Source organism: Erpetoichthys calabaricus, chromosome 5 (assembly GCF_900747795.2).
Source record: "Erpetoichthys calabaricus chromosome 5, fErpCal1.3, whole genome shotgun sequence".
Classification (NCBI taxonomy): Eukaryota; Metazoa; Chordata; class Cladistia; order Polypteriformes; family Polypteridae; genus Erpetoichthys; species Erpetoichthys calabaricus.
This window is the reverse complement of record NC_041398.2, coordinates 184,534,431-184,547,055: the sequence shown is the minus strand read 5'-3', so window position 1 is coordinate 184,547,055 and position 12,625 is coordinate 184,534,431.

Below are 12,625 nucleotides of genomic sequence, written 5' to 3'. Positions count from 1 at the left end.
AACAACAGTGCTAGAGCAGTGGCTGCATGCTGGATCAAGAACTGCTTGATGATCCTAATGTCTAAGACATCAGCTTAGTTTCCAAACAATGAGAAAGCAACTTCATTGTACTTCTGTGAAGTGGCATTTACGGCTCCTGGCAGGAGATCATGTAGCTGGGCTAAGCCCCTCACAAATCCTCACAACCCCAAATGCCATTTCATACGGAAGTTGACGTGGTGATTGCCTGAGGAAGCACTTTGATAAGGGTTACTTTTTTTTAACATTATGAAATAATAAATCAAAAAAGTTAAGTGTGAACCCTAAGAATTACATACCCACCCAGTTTCTCATTTATATAACACCTTTTAAAAATTGTGAGAAATACTGGAGTGGTGCTAGAAAAAAGGAAATGGCAAAAACACAACTAAAACCAATGGGAAGAGTAACATCATGAAGTCACTGATGGTGGTGGACAACAGAAAACTACATTTGCAGACGTTTAATGTCTAGCAGCATTACATAAAATGGCCTACATCTCTCAGCAACCCTGGCAGTGTAACGCTATTGGACAGCTTCGGGGTGTGCAGGGGCTGCTGGGAAGAAGACGGAGCAGGCGGGTACTTTCTAAAGGAACCTAAAAGATGCTGGGGGATCCGTCTGTTTGGTAATACGCCTCATACAGACAATTGGATTACGACTTGACTGCCATAGATTACAGTTTCTGTCTGGATGTATGCGCTGTCCTCTGCCTGCCTGCCTGTCAGTGTGAGTTCGTACTGACTGGATACGTTGTAGAGGGGCCACATAGTGTTTAAATGCCAGTTCTGTGTGCGTCTCGTTTCATTGTCCCGTTTACTGTTTGTGCATCAGTTTATGCCGTCCCCGAAAAAGGGGACGGATGATGGAAGGAGACCACAGCCGCAAACCTGGAAAAACACCTGTTTTCAATCAATCAATCCCAGCCGTCACAGGACTATATAAGCCATCAGGAGGAGAAGGAAAGGAAGAGAGGAGAGAAGGAGATTTTGTTTCAACATTACGACCACGAGCAACCTGTACCTGTTTTCCATATTGCGCTTATCCATCCAGTTTGTTTTCCATCTGCCGGATTTATTTCAAGGACCTCACCACGAGAGACCCCGGGGTAGGACTTAATCATCCACCACATACACGAGGATTCACGGTGAGGCTGTTCCATTTTTTTTCGGGGAGAATCAAACATTACAATTTCACTAATTCAGTCATCCGCTTTCAGGACAGTTTCTTTTTTACCGGACTCAAGTACTCATTCATTTTCAGTTTATCATTCATTGTTGTTTTCGTGTTGTGTGTTTATTTGTTACAGGGACAAGGGAGGGTTTTTGTTGTGTGTGTATATATATATATATATATATATATATATATATATATATTTGGTGGTGTCTTATTGCTGGGGTGGAGGGATATTTATATGTTTCTATTTTGATACTTCATTTAATACATATAATCTGTTTAATTTTACATCCTGTTTTTGTGCTCGTATTTTTCACCGTCGATTGTGGGGAAAAGTTCAAATGGTAAGAAGTACGGCTTGATAGTAGATTATCTCTCAGTAAATTATCCAGGCCACTGGTCTTAGAGGTGTAGCTGCCGGCTGGGTAAAAGGGGTCGGCCGTTACAACGTCTTCGTCTGAGGGGGCGCTCCCAAACATTTCAAACCCCACACTGTATCAGGAACCTGGTAGGATACACTGCCCCATCGCTTTCAGAAAGTTGTTCACAATATGCTGTCACGCACAAGCGCTTAGGGAGCCGCGGAAGGACTCAATAGAGAGCGCGAAACCCGGTGCCAAAAGGGAATGGCGGGCATCTAACTTTTCTCTCTTTATTTTCCCAGAAAGAAGGAAATGCCGACACCCTGATTCTCCCACAATAACACCACTTCCTCATTCTCCTTCCCTCTGATGACATAATTTTCTCAGAAGACCGTTCGTCTCCTTACCCAGCATTCCTCTGATTGGCTTCCGGTCCACCACTATAAATGTTCCCCATTTTCTCCCTGTCAGTGTCGAATGTCGATCTGTACTGGACTGTATCATTACTGCTGTTTTTTGTTTTGCATACTGTACAGTATACGGGGCCGGAAGCCCCAACCCTTCATCTTGTCTCTGTGCTTTATTTTTACAATGCATTTCAATCACACATCCATCATCAATTGCCCCTGCTATTGTTTTGAAAATTGTTGTTAGTGTTTATTGTTTCCTGTTTATTGTAATTTATTATCGCCATCGGGGAGCTGGGGAGGGCCTTTGTGTAGGTGGCTTTGGTTGTATTGTGTGTTCTTTTTTCATTATTTGATTAATATATTTCATTGTTAATTACCTATTCATTGTGCTACTAACTGTGCCTCTGTGTGTGTGTGTGTGTGTGTGTGCACGCCGGGACAAGGCTGGGTTTGTTCCTGGGGTCTCAAAGAACAAAATAAACAAATCACCATCTTCAGACGGCGTGAATCTTAGCGTCCCCGTCACCGTTACAAGTGTAAGTTTTAATGTAAACCCATTTAAAAGTTGCTGTGTTTAATATTTCATTTTACTTTGGCATGTCTGTGTCTCCTACGCTATGCGAGTTTGGGGATTACTATTATTATTATTATTATTATTACTAGATCACTGTACAACAATTTTTTTGAAAAGTCTTGCTTTCTGAAAAGGATTTTGCGGATTGTGACAGGTACCTACTGGGTATGCACAAATATAGTTTTGGTTTTACTGCATCACGTAGGAACTCTGAGAAATTGACATTTATATGTTTACTGACAATAATGTATTTAGTCACATTTATGTTTCGCATAAGCTATTAAATTCAACAGAATTAAAAGTGTTTTGCTCCAGATTTTCTTTTGTATTCAATGTCTGGTGCATCACGTTGCAGTGTCCAACTGTAGTCAGCAAGCATTGACGGATTCCATTTGCCCTGGTATTGCTCCTCCATCGTAGCAATGTCCTGGTGAAACCTTTCACCGTGTTTGTCAGTGACAGCACCGAGATTTGCGGGGAAGAAGTCCAAGTGTGAGTGGATGAAATGAATCTTGAGTGACATGTTGCACTTCATTGGTCAATGTTACTGTCAGTACCCTGCATTACAGTTTCTTCATCTGGTTCGCCTAAGGTCCAATCCTCTGGTGGTTACTGAATTGGGAGACTGTTGTCATATGGCACGGGTCTCATTGCTGAAGGCAGATTAGGATATTCAATTGACAACAGTAACAGTCCGTCACATGGTCTGTCTGTTCTCGCCATATCATAGGAACAGCAAACGGCATCATCTTTCGAGTGCCTCTGAGCCAGGCTCTCAGACTGACAGCACATGTCGCATAGCAAATGTGAGGCGCGATTCCTTGTCTTGATCACCAATTTTGCAGCTGAAATACAGATGATAATCTTTCTTCACAAGAGCAGTCATCCAACGTCTCTGAGGCGCAAGTGTATATTCGCCACAGATATAGAAATATGTATCGCGGCTGTTACGACATTGACGAGACATATCGCCTGACACCAAAACGTCAATAGCATCAAGCTTACTTACTGTTATATTGCTTCAGATACTATACTTTACTATACTGATACTATACATACACACTGACTATCTATATTAACCAAATGAGCAAGATCGGTGTATGCAAGCCACCTTTATAGCATGCTGAGACAGCGTCAAGCTCGTTCAGACCTGCCCAGGATGTCATCTTCCACAGAACATCTTCCAACCTGGCCTGATTCCATGCCTGGACATGCCCAGGCTGCACAAACCGTTGTTGATAAGTCACTTACGGGAGCGAAAATGTTTGGAAAAAATCATAACAAAACTGAAGATTTCTCTGAAACATTATGTGATTGGTAAATGTTGATGTGATATTTGTGATCAGCACCCAAAAATCTATAAGAAACACCCAACAGTGTTCAAGAAGCAAAAATTTTGTTGTGCAGTGTTATGTCGTAAACTATAATTTTTTTGGAGATACAACATTGGTTTTACGATGCACATTGACATGAAATCTTCCTCCAATTTTGCCATAAAAAGATTTGCATAGTGAGGTGCAAACCGACATCCCATTGCAGTCCCCATTTGTTGTAAGTAGCAATCCTGTCCAAAAGAGAATAGATTATGTGTCAGAGTGAATTTTATCATTTCTATTACTGACTTTGTGGGTAAATCATGTTGTTTGAGGTACATTTCACATGCCAATATGCCATCATCATGGGGGATGTTAGTGTAAAGTGCCTCAACATCCATTGTGGCCAGTAAGGTTCCCTCAGGTAAGGGGCCTAAAGCAGACAGTTTTTTTAAGAAGTCAGTGGTGTCCTGGATGTAGCTGGTTGTGTTACGGGTGAGGGGTTTAAGGATCTGCTCCACCCAACCTGAAACATTTTCTGTAAGGGAGCCAATTCCTGAGATTATAGGTCTTCCTGGGTTCCCTTCTTTGTGGATTTTAGGAAGCATGTAGAAGTAACCCATTTTGGGGTTCTCAGGAATTAAACTGTTTACATGATCCCTGATGTCAAGAGGAAAGCTACTTACTATTTTTTTTAGTTCCTTTTTGTAGAGATCTGTTGGGTCTTCTTGCAGTTTGTGATAATGCATAGTATTGGACAATTGTCTTTGTGCCTCCTGTATGTAATCTGACGTGTTCATGATGACTAAAGCACCCCCTTTGTCTGCTGGTTTGATAATGATTTCTGTATTTTCCCTTAGTGAATGTATGGCTCTCCGCTCATCCCTAGTAATGTTTTCTATCCGATTTTGTTGCCTGTTTAAGATTCCTGTTTTCACTCTCTGTCGGAAGCAGTCTATATAATTATCCAGGGTAGAGTTTCTGCCAGCTTCTGGTGTCCATGTGGATTTATTGGTGGGGTTGTTGTAACTGCTTGTTGTTGGTTCCTGTGTGTTACTGTTTTCTTTCTTGTGGAAAAATTCTTTTAGTCTGAGTTTTCTGAAGAATTCTTCCATATCACTGCAGAGTCTGATGTTGTCAATGGGCTTTGCAGGACAATATGAGAGTCCCTTTGTAAGTACCGACATCTCTGCTTCATTTGGTGTGTATGAGGAGAGATTAACAATGCAGGTCTGTTGCTCTTTGTTTTTTGCTATTAAGTGTCCAGCTTTCTCTCGTAGTCTATGCAGCTTTTTCTTTTTGTTAACAATAAGGAGTTTCTGGAGTCTTTTGTAATAGCAATGGAGCTCCTTTACCATCTCCTGCCTGTCATTTCCAAGGAGCAGGATGAGGTCTTGGATCTCTCTTTGCGTGTTCTTCTTGATGTTGTAGATAATTTGGATTAAGTGGTTTCTTATCCTTGCAGATGTCCTAAAACAAAGTTGCTCTGCAAACCGAGTATTATAAGTGTGAATGGTTGGATTCCTTATCATGATGCCTTTCGGGATAAGATTTTCCTTTTTGCATTTAGTTAAGAAGAAGATGTCGCTGTCCATGTGTGCCAGTTTCTTCCACCGGGTCTTCAGTTCCATGTAGTAGCGGTACATTTCGGTGTCTTGTATATCTGTAGTACTAGGGTGTTGTACCGTGTTAGCCATTATGAATGTAGAGAAAAGCCAAGCAAAATGACACCTTTTATTGGCTAACTAGAAAGATTACAATATGCAAGCTTTCGAGGCAACTCAGGCCCCTTCTTCAGGCAAGATGTAATACAGAAACTGAAGATTCCTATGTTTATATACACACTCTAGGACAAGAAACAACATTGGTAAATCTTTAAATGAGAGATTTTGTATGTAAAAAATTAATAGATTCATTCAGGCTAGGGTTAATTTAGCAAGAGAGAAAAGAACAATGTATTGTCAAGATCTCTGGATAAGATAACTGTCCAACAAAGTCTTTTGAAGTTTGTAATGAGTTTTTCAAAACAATGTGGGTCTGTAGACAGGTTGTCTGTCATTCTGAGAGATGTAAACAATCCTCATATCTGGCCATAAAACTCTTGTCTTTATTCAATCCATGTTGTAAAGTATTAAATTTTAGCATGAGTTTAACTTCCCATTCTTTTCTCTCTTGCTGTGTTTTGAAGTTGCCCATAAGCACTGTGACCTTAAAGTCCTTCTCACAGTGTCCATGGCTGTTGAAGTGGGCCGCCACAGGAACATCTGTGTTGCCATGTTTAATGTGGAACCTGTGTAAGTTCATTCTCTGGCGGAGTGTTTGTCCAGTTTCTCCCACATAGAGTGCAGTGTCAGGACATTTCATGCAGAAAATTAGGTAGACTACATTAGATGATCTGCAGGAAAATGATCCCTTGATGTGATGTTCGAGTCGGCAGTGTGGTATAACTATACGGTCTGTATCATAGATGTGGGCGCATGTTTTGCATCTTTTCTGTAGGCATGGAGATGTGTTAATTTCTTGAATGACAAGTCTTTTATGATGGCACCCTTTAGTTTACAGGGCAGGCGTCTTTTGACTTGCAGAATGAGGTTTGAAACAACTAACTTATTTAGAGAAGCGTGCAGGAGGAGGACACAGCCAAGTTTCGTTTCACATTCAGTTTCATATTATACATTTTATTGGTTTTAATAACAATTTTGTGTGTTTCATTGTTTTAAGGCTAATCACGTTTATTGTTTAAAATCATTCTAAAATAATCTGTTATTATTTTTTTTGACCAATGTTCAGAGAATGCTCCATTTCCTAATGCTTCTACAGCAATGCTCATTGTATGTGAACGTGAAGTGTATCATCCTGTCTACTATATAATAAAACACTCTGAGCAATCTGATTGGTCAGTTTGACTTTGGTGAGGTGAGGGTGAGACACATGAGAAGGAGTAAAGGCATACGAGGCATTCTGAGAGAGTCGCCTTCAAAGATAGCAAGAATAAAACTGGTCAGGAGGTGAGAAAGGCACCTCGAAAATAATGACAGAGTCTGCGAAGTAGGATTTACAGGAACACACACAGGAGACGGAGCACCGGTGATGAGAGGTTCATACACATGCGAATGCTGAGGAAAGGAGGTAAAGGTACAAGTAGGGCAAGAGATAGCAAACATTTGTAAATTACTCTGTTAACTCTGTTTGACAGATAATATAATAAGAGGAGTCAGTGCAAACGGGTAGTAAATATGTACCTCACCTCGCTATACCTCGCATTACTGTGATTGTTGCGTATAGCAGAGGAAGTTCTCCTTTAGTAGCTGCGTCTTTCCCAGGTGCCCAACATCGAGCAGCTACTGAGTTGGCAATGTAGGATCCAGAATGAGTCAAACATGTAACAAAAGAAATTTCTCAATTGAATAAAGTCCATTCTAGAAAGGCTTAGAGAAAATTCAAAGCAAACAGTTCACACAAAAATAGACAAAAAAGTCAGTACAAACGCAGGATAAAAGGCAAAAAGGGAAAAAATACTTCTACAAACTTAGCTTTTTTTGTTAAACTTCTTTTCCTTTCAATACTTAAAGATTGTGTCATTTCTCTATGGGAAAATTACATATGCTTTACTTAATATATTAATTATGTTCTACAGCATACATACTGCAGAGGGACCAGAACTGATTAGAATATTACATTTAGTTTGTGGGAGTTATAATAGAATCTCTCATAGACTATGCATTAATATATAGGCAAAGATTTTAAAATAACTAAGAAAATACTTCCATTGATTTAAACATATATCAGGTCAGGTTGGGGAGTATGCAATGGTACAGCGTGTTGCTCTACCCACCACGCGAAGAAACAGCTCAGGATCCTGGTTGTTAACCCTCCCAGTGCGACAAACAGTCCAGTCCCACCCCCCAGAAATGACCATCTATCTGCTGCAGCCAGGTGTTATGTGGGCCTGGTCCAGCTACTTGGGTCCTCAGCAAAGAAGATCATTTGAGCCGGATCACCCTCAGGGAATCACGCCACATGGCCGTAGTGCTGTAACTTGAAGCTCCCTCACAATGCAGGTAATGTGCCTCATTCGGGATTCCGTGAGCAACTGCTCATTCAACACAAAGTCAAACCATTGGTACCCAAGGATTTTCCGGAGAGACACAGTACCAAAGGAGTCCAGTCTTCATCTCAGGTCACTGGTTAGAGTCCATGTCTTGCAACCATATAGCAAGACAGGAAGCACTAGGGCTCTAAAGACTTGGACCTTTGTCCTTTTGCATAGATATCAGGAGTGCCACATACCTCTTTCCAGCGACCTCATGACCCCCCATGCTCTCCCACAAGATGTTGTTCAAAATAAGTAATAGGTTCCCCTCATTCATTTAATATCTCAATAACATCCTTCCGCTTTGCTTTCTTCAGTAGTTTTTTTAGTTTTCTAACATATGTTTAATGTTATTACTTATCTAAAAAAATCATTACTGCTACACTCATAAAAATAATGGCTCTTTAATGGCATTTTATGATTCTTAATTGGGCTGTGTGGTTCCTTGTTGAAGCTTAGCTTGAGAAAGCACAGTTTCATTTTGGGGAGGAATCTTCGCATATGAAGTTAGTTCTTTGTGCTTTGACACAGTTTCTAATATGTAGGGGGAAAAAAAGTGAAATCGCTGATGTTTGGTAGTCTACCTAGCAGGGCACTAAGAGATTAAGAAAATCCCTGCAAACTGGAGGACCTGCTTTCAAAGCAGATGATGAGGGTATCACCATAATTTGTCGCCAGCAGAGACAGACCAAGCACCAGCATCCTACTTTTTTTTTTTGTGACATGAAAATCGGTGTGAACTTCGATGATTCACAAATCTAGCAAAAGAGGGAGAGATATTATTAGTTAGGTAAATCAATGTTTAAGTTAGAGAAGTCTGAACACAGTATAGCCCCACCAGAATACGCACGCTGATCATGTGAGCTTCTTTATGAGACATCAGTTTCATGGAAAACTGCAGAATGACACTCACAATCAGACAATGGAGGGAGGTTCAACTATGGCTGAGCGACAGGAAAAGCAGAAAGTGGGGTTATAGTCTCATGTAAGCCAGTTCTGAGAAAAGATGTCTGTATGTTCCTTTGGTTAGGTGTAAACTTTAAATATCTCTGCTGTAAGCTTTTGTCCGACTGTGCTTTTCCTAAAACTTGGCATAAATGTTAGAAAACCAGTAATGGCGCACTGCACAATAATGTGCGGTGAATACACTTGACTTGAGCTTTCCTAGTTTTCATCCTCTTTCTCTGTATGTTTAGCATTCGTTTGCTCAGAGATTGATGTGCTTGCTGCTTCCTGAGCAGCTCTTCTTTACTCCACCCTAGTGGCCCGCTTCTTCTCTTCTTTCGTCTGCATCTTTTCGTGCTAAAACTGATCAAGTCATTGTTTGGGTTGCAATTACTTAGTACGTTTTCTTTAATTTTTCACTTAAGCTGGCACTTAAGTCTTCAATCTGCCTCGAGAATGATTTAAGATATGAAGAGGTAGGGGAAGTGACAGCGAAGATGGTAGGAATGAGAATGGCACCCATACACATGTGCCGCATGGCTGCCCTGCTGGCTGCTGCCGAGAGTTGATTCTACAATAAAATAAAATAAAAATAAAAAGAGGAATAACCTTGGAGATCAATCATCACCCTGAAAGCGGATAGCAGACGTCATGTAGTACATATGTACCAAGTTTCAAGTCAATAGGTCAAACGGTTTGTGAGCTACAGACAAATGGACAGCCACAGTAGCGTATTATATAAGAAGACATTTCTTCACACAGAGGACTATAGACTTTTGGAATAAGTTACCAAGTAGTTGGACTTTAGGCACTTTGAAAAGTTAACTTGAGGTTATTTTGTGACGCTTGGAGGAGGAATACAGATGGATGAATGGACTGCACTTGTTCTAAAAACAACCACTTTATGATAGAATCAGCCTCCCTTACCTAATTTGAATTAAATATGTGAATTTCCCATTGGGATTAATAAAGTATCTATCTATCTATCTATCTATCTATCTATCTATCTATCTATCTATCTATCTATCTATCTATCTATCTATCTATCTATCTATCTATCTATCTATCTATCTATCTATCTATCTATCTATCTAATTTAGCAATAAATTACAGTGAGAAGTTTATTCCAGAGAACCTCAGCATATGCCTAGAGGCGGAATCTGAAGCCTATGCTGTTTATGGTGCTTCAAAAAGTCATCAGAATTCAGTTAGCATGTAACGTTTCCAATTGAACAGTGAAATATTGGATCTTAATAAATAATGTTATATTTAAGATAGAAACAGTCCATCCCTTAAATACTCGATCAGTAATGCTGTTAGATTAGATTTCAACACATTTTTCTTTCTGAAGTTTTCCAGAGGTGCCAAATTTCACTTGTCATATTTTGCACCTCTAGTCTCTGTGTACTGTACGTTGCTGCTTAGACATTTTGTTTGGAAAAACACAGAAAATTTTAATAATACTGGTCTGCAAAAAAAAACAAAACAATTTCTGTCAAATATTTTGGGTGTTTTTTTTATATATTCAAGGGTGCTGAATTAAATTCAGGAATTGCTCTATCATGTACAGTTTTTAAGAAATTAAGGTTTTAACTGTTTCAGGAAAAAAAATTATATATTTTAAACATTAACTATTTAGAATTGAAAAAATGATAAATTACACATATAAGTGTTTTAAAAATTATTATTACTTACAAAAAGTACCACTTGTGAATTGTTTGCTCTGAAGATGTTTCACAGTGGATTGACCAACAGATGTCTGCTCACAGACTCGCTCCTCTTTCCACTGTCATGACACTCCATTTGACTGATGTCCTGGTTGGAACCTCTCCCATTGTTCACCAGAGACAGCTCCCATATTCTCAGGAAAAAGAAAAGAGGGTAGGAAATTGATTTTGTTTTTGTTCAAAAAGAGCTTCATATTTATTTAAACTGATCTGCTGTTAAACTGTTCTTTTAAGACATGTTGCTCCCAAGTGCTAGTTAGGCAGGAAGAGAAAGCCGCCTCGATCAGTTCCTTGTAGTTTTCTGCCTTTCTACTCCCAAGAAAATTGTGGCACCTGCTTTTAAATGCCTTCCAAGAATTTTTTTTAACTTCGGAAGATTTGAAGTTTATGTCCTTAAAGAACTCCTAAATTTGAAGTCAGATGAGGCTTCCTTTCTTTTTGTTCTGCTTTGCTGATGTGAGAACATTTCTGCCTGAGGTGTTTGAATCTTTCAACATCTCTCTTTGTTCACAAAGTTTTTCATCAACCCCAGTCAAGTAAGGTCAACTTATGTGAAGTGAGGTCAAAAAATAAAATCTTGTTTTTTACTTTCTCTCTTCTGGACAACAAAAAGTATTCAAGGAGTGGATGCAGAGGTGGTCCACTGCTACAAGTGCTTGGGGGTCCACATTAATGGCAGGTTGGTCTGATCTCAGGGTGCAGAGGAACTATATAAGAAAGGGCAGAGCAGGCACTTCTTACTTAGGAAAGTGTGTTCCTTTAATGTGGGAAGTGACATCCTTAACATCTTCTACAATTTTGTAATGGAGGGTACCATTTTCTGTGTCATTGTGTGCTGAGCTGGTAACATCACTTTAGGAAAGACCCACCAAATCAACAAGCTAAATAAACTGGGCAAGCTCAGTTATGGGACTCACTCTGGACCCCCTGGAGATTGTAGCAAAGAAGAGAGTTAAAAGAAAACTGAGTGCCGTTATGAACAATGCTGCACATAACCTCTCTGACACACTAACACTGAGGACTTTCAGCCAACAAATTATTCAGCAGAAGTGTGTCAAGAAAAACCACTGGGGCTCCTTTATACCAACAGTGATACAGTATGTCTGTGTAATGCCTCACTGGGACTGGGACAGTCAAGTCAGAAGTTTCCTTTTTTGTTCATTTTCTTGCTCTATAGTCATTCGTGTGTCTGTTCAGACCATAGTGTGCGCTTATATTTATTGATTTACTTATTTACATCTTGTATGTATTTATGTATTTAAAGAGCTTCTGTAAAAAGACAAATTTCCCCCTGTGGACAGATAAAGTTCTATCTATCTATCTTAAAGGTATCTTTCTAACTTTCCATCCAGTATTCAACCTGCTATATCCTAACTACAGGGTCATAGGGGTCTGCTGGAGCCAACACAGGGTGCAAGGCAGGAAACAAACCCCAGCCAGGGCACACACACACACACACACACCAGGGACAATTTAGGATCATTACTGCACCTAACCTGCATGTCTTTGGACTGTGGGAGGAAACCAGAGCACCCGGAGGAAACCCACGCAGACACAGGGAGAACATGCAAACTCCACGCAAAGAGGACCCGAGAAGCGAACCTGGGTCTCCTAACTGTGAAGCAGCAGCAGTACCCACTGCGCCACCGTGCTGCCCTCTTTCTAACTTTGTAAATCTAAATTCTTGACTCTTTTGAAGGAATAAGAAGACAGAAAAAACTGAGAGCCAAAAACATGTAGCAAGTACTTGATTTTGGGATGCTTCTGTTATATTTTCTTATCTCGTGTTATATTTCTAAATGCAACTAGTCCCATGGGGTGATGAACAACAGGAAAACTTTATTTAACAAATCTGAAATAACCACAAACGCTGATGTCTTTCTCACACATTTGTCTATTTATTGCTCGTTCCATTTGCTCTAAACTCTACACCCTTTTTTATTACACACGCACACATAACTATACCCTTCATAAGTAATAACAGGATACTCCTTGACATTTTACTTA